General features: G+C 38.1%; 1 long non-coding RNA gene across 1 annotated transcript; it reads left to right on the forward strand.

Moving 5' to 3' along the window:
* Positions 1-8264: 8264 nt before the first annotated feature.
* On the forward strand, positions 8265-10009 carry LOC146554824 (uncharacterized). Its single transcript, XR_014889259.1, has 2 exons — positions 8265-8761; positions 9430-10009. It is a non-coding gene; the product is annotated as an uncharacterized LOC146554824 (long non-coding RNA).
* The last annotated feature ends 2742 nt before the right edge of the window (positions 10010-12751 follow it).

Consider the following 12751-nt stretch of genomic DNA (forward strand, 5'->3'; position numbering starts at 1 on the left):
GAAAAAGAATCAGCTTAGAAGGAAACATATCTGGGAAATCATTTTGTTTTGTCCAACATAATAAGAACATGCTGACCTTCTGCTGAGTTTTCTTTTTACGGCTCGTTCCACCAAAGGATTGGAAAAAAGCAGTTTGAAAGAAGTTTCTGTTGCTATTGGTCAGTTTTTCCTGGGTCCCATCACTGCTGCAAAATTCTTTACAACAGTGACAAAAGAGACGATACATTTTCCCACAACCTTTTACTTTGTACAGTAAAATACTGTAAAAACATTTGACAGCATCTTATGATACAAATCCTCATAAAGTACTCTTAAACTTACTGAAACTCTTTACACTGAAACCTCTTCAGGGAGTTTTTAGGACTTCCTGATAATAATGAATCACAGTCGTCCAGCCTGGAAGTAATAAATGCATGAACTAGTTTTTCAGCGTCACTCTGAGACAGGATATTTCTAACTTTAGAGATGTTGCACAAATCACAACTAAGCTGTTACATCACTGAAAGTAGCCTCTGATAAAGCGCACGTCTCACATTCTTGTGGTTTCTGACCTGTAACAACAAAGGATCAGTCGTCTCTACCTTACATTTTTATGTTGTTTTCAACCAGTGAAACACATTTCAGCTATACTCGTGTCTTTGAACACACTCGACTTAAAAACCAGTGTAAGGGCAGATAAACACATCATGATATAATGCATGTTTCTTGTCATGAAGTGTGAGGCAAGTTTATGTTTATGCATAAGATTATTTAAGGCCACTCATTTGTTTGTTTGTTTGTTTGTCAGAATCAGAAAGACTTTATTTATCCTCGAGGGGCAATTAAGATTCAACAGAGAGTTAATCCCATACAGCTTATGACAAAATTTGATCCGAAGTGATTGATGGCCCTAATCACGACCTTTTGACCTCCCGCCCCTCCCCCCCGGAAGCGTGTAATGAGCGTGACGAATCGTATCCGGAGAAGGGGGGGTGGGAAACCCCCCGCGTGACGAATTATATCCTGAGAAAGGGGGGTGAACCCCCGGAAGCGCGTCATCTGTTGTTGGGGAAAAAAAAAAGTTTTTAGAGGGAGGGGGGAAACCTCCGGAAGCGCGTCATCTGTTGTTGGGAAAAAAAGTTTTTAGAGGGAGGGGGAAACCTCCGGAAGCGCGCCATCTGTTGGAGGGGAATAAAAAAGCAGAGAGAGGAGTCCGTCACAATTTCTAAGGCACAGACACAAGATGGATTCTTTCCTTCTGCAGCGTTCCTGTGTCCGATGAGATCTGCTCTCCCAAAGAAGAAGGTTTTGAATATGACATATTCAATCTCGATCCGGACCTTATAACCCTACCGGAAATACTCCGGAAGTGTCTAGTCATTTTCAGACCTGATGCGTCATGTTCCCTAAGCACAGCGGTGATGCAGCAGCTGATTCTGTGATGTATAGAGAGACAGAGCGGATGTAATTTTACTTTCTTAAGCTGCACCGGCATTTGTAATGGAAATAAAGAGTGACTTCCTGTAGAGATTTCAATAGTAATTTTATTTTCCTATAATACAGACGCTGTAAAAAACCTTTAAGATACACCATAGCTTGTGATGAAAAGAAGAACTTTCTATCCGCTTGTAACCTACAGGCTGCCTATGTGTAAAAAATTGAATACTACTTTTCCTTTTGAGAGTCCTTTTTACAAGAGACTGAAAAAACAAACCATAATCGCCGCGACAGGCGATCTTGTTTCACACACACACACACACACACACACACACACACACACCCCGCGGGCCAAGGAGGAGTTTTTTTCTTCAATACTTTAACAATAAGTTTTCTCAATAGATAGAAAATGATGACGCTGAGGAGTCAACATCCGATATTATCATTGCTTGTAACCCGGTTTCGTACATCTCCCCATAAAACAAGTCTTAGCGGGGAAAAAAGCTCATATTCGAATAAGTTTATTAAAGCACCCCCCTCTGTGGGAAAGAGTCAACCATGAGGCGAGTTTTGTCAACAGCAATTGTCCGTTTGGTAAAACAAATACCCGTCTCAAAGTCATATTTTACCGTTGCAGAATGTGGAAAACAGACGGCGTTCGCAAGAAGGCAATCAAAAAAAAACAAAAAAAACAACCCTCTCTAACTATTGGTATTGTCAAGAGAAAGATGCGAAAAACAGATGCTTCGCTAGACTAGGATAAAATGAGAGAAGAAACGGGAGGGGAGTCGATATCTGCTCAGCCCCCTACTGTGACAGTTCTACCAATCGCGAGGAAGAATCCGTGAATATTATGTCACCATTCCGTTCAAACAACGCCGCCGATCACACACACACACACACACACACACACACACACACACACACACACACACACACACACCCACCCCGCGGGTCAAGGAGGAGTGAGACGGCAGAATAGTTTTTTTCTTCATTACTTTTACAATGGGATTTCTCAATAGATAGAAAATGATGACGCTGAGGAGTCAACATCCGATATTATCATTGCTTGTAACCCGGTAAATAATTTCGTACATCTCCCCATAAAACAAGTCTTAGTGGAAAAAAGCTCATATTCGAATAAGTTTATTCCCCTCTGTGGGAAAGAGTTTTTTTTTCTCAGAGTCAAGTTTTGTCAACAGCAATTGTCCATTTGGTAAAACAAATATCCGCCTCTAAGTCGTATTTTACCGTTGCAGAATGTGGAAAACAGACAGCCCTCACAGGAGGCACCATAGTTAAAATATTTAAATTTCAACTAAATTTGTAGTAATGATCGGATTTCCTCACTTATCTACACCACACTCCTTGTCCTTGATTTCTTATCGTTCCTCTGTCCCTTAATAGAAACCACATATATAGAAACTATCCTCCCTTTCAGTTGTCTTTTGCACTTCCATATCGCAAAGCAGTTACTGTAGGTTATTTTCTGCTTATGCATTAATGTAATTAATTAACTTATTTATCCTTAAGTAAGGTAATGACTTGAGTTCTAATGCTTTTTGTCTCTTGAGTTAGCTGTCAATGTGGGATTTTTTTCCCCTTTTGTCCAGTTAAAGCTGCCTTTCATTCTTCAACACAGCTTAAACTCTAATAGGTAAGCTTTCTTGTAATTTCTTAGTTCTGCAGGCTTCTTGAAAGACATCCGAGACTCTTCTTTGGATGCTGGCTGCCTTTTGTTTTGTTTTCTGTCAAGATGTTCCCACACTGCTTCGATTTTCTTGAGGTTCGAACCCTGGAGAGATCAATCCATGACTGATGCGTTGTTTCATCCAGGCATACTTTGACTACATTGGCAGTATGTTTGCGATCATTGTCGTACTGAAAAATGAAGTTGAAGCCAATCAGACACTACGTGGTATTACATGGTCGATCAAAATCTGGTGGAACTTTTCTACATTCATAATTTGATTAATTTGGATAAGAGCTCCAACAACACTGGCTGAAATCCAGCCTCAAAGCACGGTAGAGTATCCACGCTGTGTTAAAGACGGCTATAGACATTCACTGTTGTATCTCTCTTCGGACCTCTTCCGTGCATATTTCAAATTTGGATTCATTACTCCATAAGACATATTACAGCTGATTTCTTTTTCCAGTCAATTTCTTGTGTAATTTGGCACACCTCAGCCTTATTTTTCTCTGTTCTCCTTCCTTAAGAATGGCTTATTAACAGCCACCCTTCCAACTCAGATAACTTTTGATGAAATGTTTACAGCACTCGAGTTACTCGCCACGGCCATCCTAAATGCTAAAAACACTAAACTTTAATTCTAAATTACGTAATTAACGTTAACCAGAAAAAACAAGCCAAAGTCGAAATGTTGCTGAGCTGACCTGTGGTATGCTATGTCTTCTAAAGCACGTATAATGTAAACAGAACTGGTCTTTGCACAGAAGCCTGTGGAGCTTCATAATTAACCTCAGTGTGTGAAGAGGACTCTCCATTTAATAATAGCTGTAATAAAATGTTCTGGCCGACGGTGTTAAACGCTGCACTTGGGTCTAGCAGGGAAGATTTCAACTTTTCAATATGAATGAAGGCTGCAAACTGATTAGATTAATGTCTGATGATCTTTTCCGTGCTTCTTCAAGTTTGTAACACCAAACATATTAAAGGATGATGTAAGGCTCACAGGAAGAGTTTAATTAGACACACATTTACTATTTTTCTTTATACTCTTTCTTTCTTGACATGTTTAATATGATTACTATCAGAGGAGAAAATGAACCTTGTGTAGTTTAAAAACTTTTTATTGAATCAAACTGTAATGTTGTTGAACTCTGACGGACGTGTCTTTTAATTTTGTCAACAAATCCTTAATCACCTAAATCTGCCATTTATCATCTTGTAAAATGTTCCCTCTGCTTCTGTTGCACATCTCCCCGGACACTCTCTGCTTCACCAGCCCTGTGCAGCTGGTTCAACCCCTGCCTGCCTCCTTAAACTGGTGTGTTTAAATCTCTTTACCTCTGTTGTGAACTTCACACAAAGTTTGTGGTAACAAAATCAAACTGAGGAGGATCTCGTTTGAAAAAAAAAACCACACAGTCACGAGACAAAATAAAAACAGACTGCTCAAAGCAAAAGCAGAGCCCTCACAGCTGGTAGTACAAAAACACAGTGACAACATGCGTATTAGATACCCTCAGTGCCAAAAGCATAAATATGAAAAAATGTGATCACCAAGAATATCCTAAAAATGGCATTGAGGTGCGTGTTACAGTAAAGAAAAAAAAAGCAGCCAAATTTTCATCTGAAAATGTTGAATTTTAGTAAAAACAATGCTCTGTAGTTTGATACTGTCGTTACAGACAAAGCAGATGTTTAAAGCCTTTGGACGCACATTTGAAATGCACTCATTCTCCTTATCAGCTGGAAACATTAAAGCCGTAAAATGACTTTTTCAAACGGATAAAAACTATTGAACAGCAGCAATGATGAGCCTGTACCAGAATTTGAATGTACATGTGTTGAAGGTGCGGGTCTTGTTGAATTATTAAACATACTTTCTTTAATTTTTCGAGCCACAAAAACAACAACTTTTAATTTTCTTCTGCTTGAGTCTCGGCCTCGGGTAGCTCTACTTATCATTGCTCAGTCTGTTGTCTGTTTGTGCTACTTTTTTTCAAGGAGCAGTGGATTATTGGTTAAGGGTGACTTTATGTGTTTAGCTACTTAAGTGGAAGTACTGTGGATAGTTTTACCTTACATACATAGATCTACCAGTACAGCTTCTGAGGTAACTGTTTACAAAATGTTATAATCTATTCAAAGGTTCTTTGCAATTTTACATTGATAAACATTATCCTTAACACATTTGGCCCACATAAAGTACTATGGCCATCACACGGTCATTTAGAATTGTTTAAATAACTCGTGTCTTAAGTCCTTCCATCAAACAGAAAATTTAAAAAAAAAAAAAAACATGGTTCACTTTTATATCACAAAATGTTAGAAATATAAGTCGTTCATAACAAACTGAAAGGTTGGGAGTTTAAAATGCAAACCGATGGACGCAGAAGTAGAAGACTATAATGTCTCAGAGCACACGGTGTCTATTATTGTGTAGACTTTTATAAATAAGAGCTTAATAAAGATGCTTAATTTCTTAAGAAATAAACAGGTGGAGTGATCTTTATCAAAAGTGGATGTTGCATCTGTGGCTAAACCCCTGTACCCAAAAACTTTAAAAATCTACTGTGTGTGAGTCTGTGTAAGTAAAGCTTGCCCTTCACACCCGCGTGTAACAAACCATTTGTTGGGGGTTGTGGATTTGTCACCTCAGCATTGTGAAAGTGGGGAAACATGTTTCTGGCTGTGCATAAGATTTCTGCTTACAACTTAGAATCTCAGTTCTAAATGAAATTCAGATGTTTTTTTAAGTATGGCTAATGTATTATTTGACTTCTAAGGCACACACACACACACACACACACACACACACACACACACACACACACACACACACACATCATAAAAACGCAATCATTCATCTTCCAACTGTATCTTTCTGTTCTGGCTTTCGAATCATAGGTTGTTTACTGAGCCGTACTTTGGGAGTCATACTGTTGTGATACTGAGGAGAAAAGGGTAAGGTTTGATAGACTAAACCATTACACACACCAAACTTGAATAACCTAAAGAGTGTGTGAGACTGCTAGCTGTGTTGTTCAGCATTAAACTCATCTACAAATGTGTTAGTAAAGAGCGACTTGTACTTCTGTCCCATTAAGCAACGGTTTAACAAATTTCACTGCAAACTATAAAAGGAATCTGGATTTATATAGAACATAGTAGTGATGGATTAAGTGCAGGAAACACTAGTATAAGGTGTCTATGGAACAAATCTCCTTCAGCGTTCAAATGACCAAAGTGAGGACTACAGGCGTTTCTCTCGGTTGGTTGTGTTCAGGGAAAAAGCAGCTAAATACACTGAGACTGCTCCACATTGTTAGTGAGTTAACTCTGGATATCTGTAGGTTTTGTCAAACTTGGAGTGAACAAAAGCAGAAAAACAGTAAAAGATGCAGACGGTGAAAGTCTGGTTTATTTCATGAACACAATGAAACATTTTACAGTCCACAGAGCAAAGTAGCACACATGATAAATAGATACACATAACACGTACAGTGAGAAGTAAAACTCGTCGTCTTACCACATGTTATATTCTGTAAACTTAAAATAACCACAGAAATTAGAGTTTAGTGTTTTAAGTCATCTATTAAAAAACATGAGTCAACATTACTGAAGTGACGCTTTAACGATGCGTCTTATCACCGTGTTTATGATGATAAAACATGTTCTCTCGTTAGTAGATGTCAGCGCTGTCACTTGTCATGAAAATGTCCAGAGCCAGGGTTCCTCTTTAATCACCATTGATCATTAATAGGGTCACAAAAGATTTGTCACATTATCCCCATAAACAAAATTGCTTTTATAGAAATCATTGTGATACAAATATTTAGATTCTTGATTCACAATGTGCACGAACTCAAAATCTTTAGAGGTTCATATTTATAAAGTATCGCAAATAATACATTTATACCATTGTATGAGCTACACTTCTTGTAAAAACTGATTGAAAAAAGCTCCTGTCGTGACCTTCCTTCTGTGAGGACACACACACACACACACACAGAGAGAGAGAGGGGGGGAGATCATTAGGATTGGAGGCGTTTTTGGATTTTCACTTATTGTTGGCTTTACAGTCACATAACATTCATTCCAATTTTTTTGCCTTTGCTTCAATTAAGGTGTTTCTTTAAATCTACAGCAGCTTCCTTTTCAAAAAAGTTTACTGACATAGTAAGGAAGTAGCTAGGGAACTCAGTAAGTATGAGCAACAACAGCTTAGGGACAGTTTCTACAATAAAGAGGAATTCATCATCATCCGCAGTTCATCAAAAAAAAAAAAAAAGTGCCATTAAAAACAATTCAGCAGATCCTCAAAGTATGGATACAATCTGTTTTCAGCTGTAGAGGTACGCTTCACGTACTTATCAACATGCAGTTTAGAGGCTTGCATTAGAGTGCTTTGGTACTTGGGCCTCTTTTATTTAGCACGGTTATACCATTGTGTATTTAGCTATATAAATATGCTCAAGAGTCTATTGTATGTTTGTCATGCAATTAAAAATTCAAAAATATAATTTTTAAATCAGTAACTTTGCAAATTTAGCGCGGACCCTCACCCCTCCCTCCGGCTCCCACGGCCCCGCTGTCACCGTAAGACTCATACTCTTCCCCCACGTATGCTGCTATTTCCCCGCGCCCCAATAATTCTTGTCCTTTTTCTGTTGCAGCCTCCCACAGTCCCGTTTTCGGCGTTCCTGCGCGACTCATCTCCCGGTCCCTTGGTTTCTCGAGTTTCACGCGTGTTTTCCTTCTACCCTCCCGGGACACCTTCAGTTAAAATAAAGTTTATTTTCTCGTACTCCTGTGTGTGTTGGCTCTGCTTCTGGGTCCAGCTTGTGCGCTGAACTTTGGTTCATGACACTAATAGTTTTAAATAGAGCACCACAAACAACAGGTATTCCTTTAGAAATAAACTTTTCTTGTGTTACTTCTAAAAACTACAGATTCTTAACTCTGCAACAGTTAGACAGAGTTGGTTACAGTTAGGCCCTCAACAGTCAGCAAAACAAGTCATAAAACAATAAAAGAGGCTGCCTTATCAAGAGCATCCCAGCACTGTAGTTCCATTACAAACAATTTCCTTTATTTTATCTTATCATGTCAGAGGCCAACTGAAACCAAGTCCATCTATATAAAAACACCCCATCAGACACACAGTAGTTTCCTCAGCACTTCACAACTGCCGCAAGGTATAGCGTTTTAACTTTTTATTTTTTCGGATCCCAGACACAGCGGTGTGAGGTAGTTAGCACACAGTTTGGACGTGTAGAAAACATTGCTTGTTTGGAACACATCAGCAGAGAGGTAGAGTTCATAGCTGTTCATAAGAGTTTAATTTAATCAAACCTCATTTTACGGATCTAAGTGGCTCCTCATCACTAGCCAATTCACCATTTTATTTAAATATCTGAATTTTCGGAATGAGGATCCAAGCGGGACACAGAGGCTGCTTTAACGCACCAGAATGCAAATATAAATAAAAGCCTGACTATCCTGAGAGCCTAGCTGCAGCGAGACCTTTCTTTCACACAGATTCCTGGATGTGCGTTGGATCCGACTTTGCTACCCGCACAGAGCGTTTCTGACAGTCGGGCGCTGCTATACAATAGAGAAAAGCAACAATACACCGTGTTTCTCTGCTCCAAGGTAAGGACGTCTGTTATACCCAGCGCATAAATGTCTCTGTGTTAACGCTGATTATTCAAACCCTGTTGAAAATGTGACACATTTGTTATCCAAAAACATTTCCTCTAAATTTGCAAAGTTACTGATTTAAAAATTATATTTTTGAATTTTTAATTGCATGACAAACATACAATAGACTCTTGAGCATATTTATATAGCTAAATACACAATGGTATAACCGTGCTAAATAAAAGAGGCCCAAGTACCAAAGCACTCTAATGCAAGCCTCTAAACTGCATGTTGATAAGTACATGAAGCGTACCTCTACAGCTGAAAACAGATTGTATCCATACTTTGAGGATCTGCTGAATTGTTTTTAATGGCACTTTTTTTTTTTTGATGAACTGCGGATGATGATGAATTCCTCTTTATTGTAGAAACTGTCCCTAAGCTGTTGTTGCTCATACTTACTGAGTTCCCTAGCTACTTCCTTACTATGTCAGTAAACTTTTTTGAAAAGGAAGCTGCTGTAGATTTAAAGAAACACCTTAATTGAAGCAAAGGCAAAAAAATTGGAATGAATTTTATGTGACTGTAAAGCCAACAATAAGTGAAAATCCAAAAACGCCTCCAATCCTAATGATCTTCCCCCTCTCTCTCTCTCTCTCTGTGTGTGTGTGTCCTCACAGAAGGAAGGTCACGACAGGAGCTTTTTTCAATCAGTTTTTACAAGAAGTGTAGCTCATACAATGGTATAAATGTATTATTTGCGATACTTTATAAATATGAACCTCTAAAGATTTTGAGTTCGTGCACATTGTGAATCAAGAATCTAAATATTTGTGTCACAATGATTTCTATAAAAGCATTTTGTTTATGGGGATAATGTAACAAATCTTTTGTGCGTCCTATTAATGATCAATGATAATTGAAGAGGAACCCTGGCTCTGGACATTTTCATGACAAGTGACAGCGCAGACAACTACTAATGAGAGAACATGTTTTATCATCATAAACACGATGATATGAAGCATCGTTAAAGTGTCACTTCAGTAATGTTGACTCATGTTTTTTAATAGATGACTTAAAACACTAAACTCTAATTTCTGTGGTTATTTTAAGTTTACAGAATATAACATGTGGTAAGACGACGAGTTTTACTTCTCACTGTCCGTGTTATGTGTATCTATTTATCATGTGTGCTACTTTGCTCTGTGGACTGTAAAATGTTTCATTGTGTTCATGAAATAAACCAGACTTTCACCGTCTGCATCTTTTACTGTTTTTCTGCTTTTGTTCACTCCAAGTTTGACAAAACCTACAGATATCCAGAGTTAACTCACTAACAATGTGGAGCAGTCTCAGTGTATTTAGCTGCTTTTTCCCTGAACACAACCAACCGAGAGAAACGCCTGTAGTCCTCACTTTGGTCATTTGAACGCTGAAGGAGATTTGTTCCATAGACACCTTATACTAGTGTTTCCTGCACTTAATCCATCACTACTATGTTCTATATAAATCCAGATTCCTTTTATAGTTTGCAGTGAAATTTGTTAAACCGTTGCTTAATGGGACAGAAGTACAAGTCGCTCTTTACTAACACATTTGTAGATGAGTTTAATGCTGAACAACACAGCTAGCAGTCTCACACACTCTTTAGGTTATTCAAGTTTGGTGTGTGTAATGGTTTAGTCTATCAAACCTTACCCTTTTCTCCTCAGTATCACAACAGTATGACTCCCAAAGTACGGCTCAGTAAACAACCAATGATTCTAAATCCAGAACAGAAAGATACAGTTGGAAGATGAATGATTGCGTTTTTATGATGTGTAGTAAAACGACCCCCTCTTCTTCTTCTCTGTGTTGTTGTTGTGTGTGTGTGTGTGTGTGTGTGTGTGTGTGTGTGTGTGTGTGTGTGTGTGTGTGTGTGTGTGTGTGTGTGTGTGTGTGCCTTAGAAGTCAAATAATACATTAGCCATACTTAAAAAAACATCTGAATTTCATTTAGAACTGAGATTCTAAGTTGTAAGCAGAAATCTTATGCACAGCCAGAAACATGTTTCCCCACTTTCACAATGCTGAGGTGACAAATCCACAACCCCCAACAAATGGTTTGTTACACGTGGGTGTGAAGGGCAAGCTTTACTTACACAGCCTCACACACAGTAGATTTTTAAAGTTTTTGGGTACAGGGGTTTAGCCACAGATGCAACATCCACTTTTGATAAAGATCACTCCACCTGTTTATTTCTTAAGAAATTAAGCATCTTTATTAAGCTCTTATTTATAAAAGTCTACACAATAATAGACACCGTGTGCTCTGAGACATTATAGTCTTCTACTTCTGCTTCCATCGGTTTGCATTTTAAACTCCCAACCTTTCAGTTTGTTATGAACGACTTATATTTCTAACATTTTGTGATATAAAAGTGAACCATGTTTTTTTTTTTTTTTAAATTTTCTGTTTGATGGAAGGACTTAAGACACGAGTTATTTAAACAATTCTAAATGACCGTGTGATGGCCATAGTACTTTATGTGGGCCAAATGTGTTAAGGATAATGTTTATCAATGTAAAACTGCAAAGAACCTTTGAATAGATTATAACATTTTGTAAACAGTTACCTCAGAAGCTGTACTGGTAGATCTATGTATGTAAGGTAAAACTATCCACAGTACTTCCACTTAAGTAGCTAAACACATAAAGTCACCCTTAACCAATAATCCACTGCTCCTTGAAAAAAAGTAGCACAAACAGACAACAGACTGAGCAATGATAAGTAGAGCTACCCGAGGCCGATACTCAAGCAGAAGAAAATTAAAAGTTGTTGTTTTTGTGGCTCGAAAAATTAAAGAAAGTATGTTTAATAATTCAACAAGACCCGCACCTTCAACACATGTACATTCAAATTCTGGTACAGGCTCATCATTGCTGCTGTTCAATAGTTTTTATCCGTTTGAAAAAGTCATTTTACGGCTTTAATGTTTCCAGCTGATAAGGAGAATGAGTGCATTTCAAATGTGCGTCCAAAGGCTTTAAACATCTGCTTTGTCTGTAACGACAGTATCAAACTACAGAGCATTGTTTTTACTAAAATTCAACATTTTCAGATGAAAATTTGGCTGCTTTTTTTTTCTTTACTGTAACACGCACCTCAATGCCATTTTTAGGATATTCTTGGTGATCACATTTTTTCATATTTATGCTTTTGGCACTGAGGGTATCTAATACGCATGTTGTCACTGTGTTTTTGTACTACCAGCTGTGAGGGCTCTGCTTTTGCTTTGAGCAGTCTGTTTTTATTTTGTCTCGTGACTGTGTGGTTTTTTTTTTCAAATGAGATCCTCCTCAGTTTGATTTTGTTACCACAAACTTTGTGTGAAGTTCACAACAGAGGTAAAGAGATTTAAACACACCAGTTTAAGGAGGCAGGCAGGGGTTGAACCAGCTGCACAGGGCTGGTGAAGCAGAGAGTGTCGGGGGGAGATGTGCAACAGAAGCAGAGGGAACATTTTACAAGATGATAAATGGCAGATTTAGGTGATTAAGGATTTGTTGACAAAATTAAAAGACACGTCCGTCAGAGTTCAACAACATTACAGTTTGATTCAATAAAAAAGTTTTTAGACTACACAAGGGTCATTTTCTCCTCTGATAGTAAGCATATTAAACATGTCAAGAAAGAAAGAGTATAAAGAAAAATAGTAAATGTGTGTCTAATTAAACTCTTCCTGTGAGCCTTACATCATCCTTTAATATGTTTGGTGTTACAAACTTGAAGAAGCACGGAAAAGATCATCAGACATTAATCTAATCAGTTTGCAGCCTTCATTCATATTGAAAAGTTGAAATCTTCCCTGCTAGACCCAAGTGCAGCGTTTAACACCGTCGGCCAGAACATTTTATTACAGCTATTATTAAATGGAGAGTCCTCTTCACACACTGAGGTTAATTATGAAGCTCCACAGGCTTCTGTGCAAAGACCAGTTCTGTTTACATTATACGTGCTTT

The sequence above is a fragment of the Mchenga conophoros genome, linkage group LG17 (assembly GCF_057382185.1).
Source record: "Mchenga conophoros isolate Kocher_MC1m ecotype Shallow Benthic linkage group LG17, M_conophoros_male_GT1.1, whole genome shotgun sequence".
Taxonomy (NCBI): domain Eukaryota; kingdom Metazoa; phylum Chordata; class Actinopteri; order Cichliformes; family Cichlidae; genus Mchenga; species Mchenga conophoros.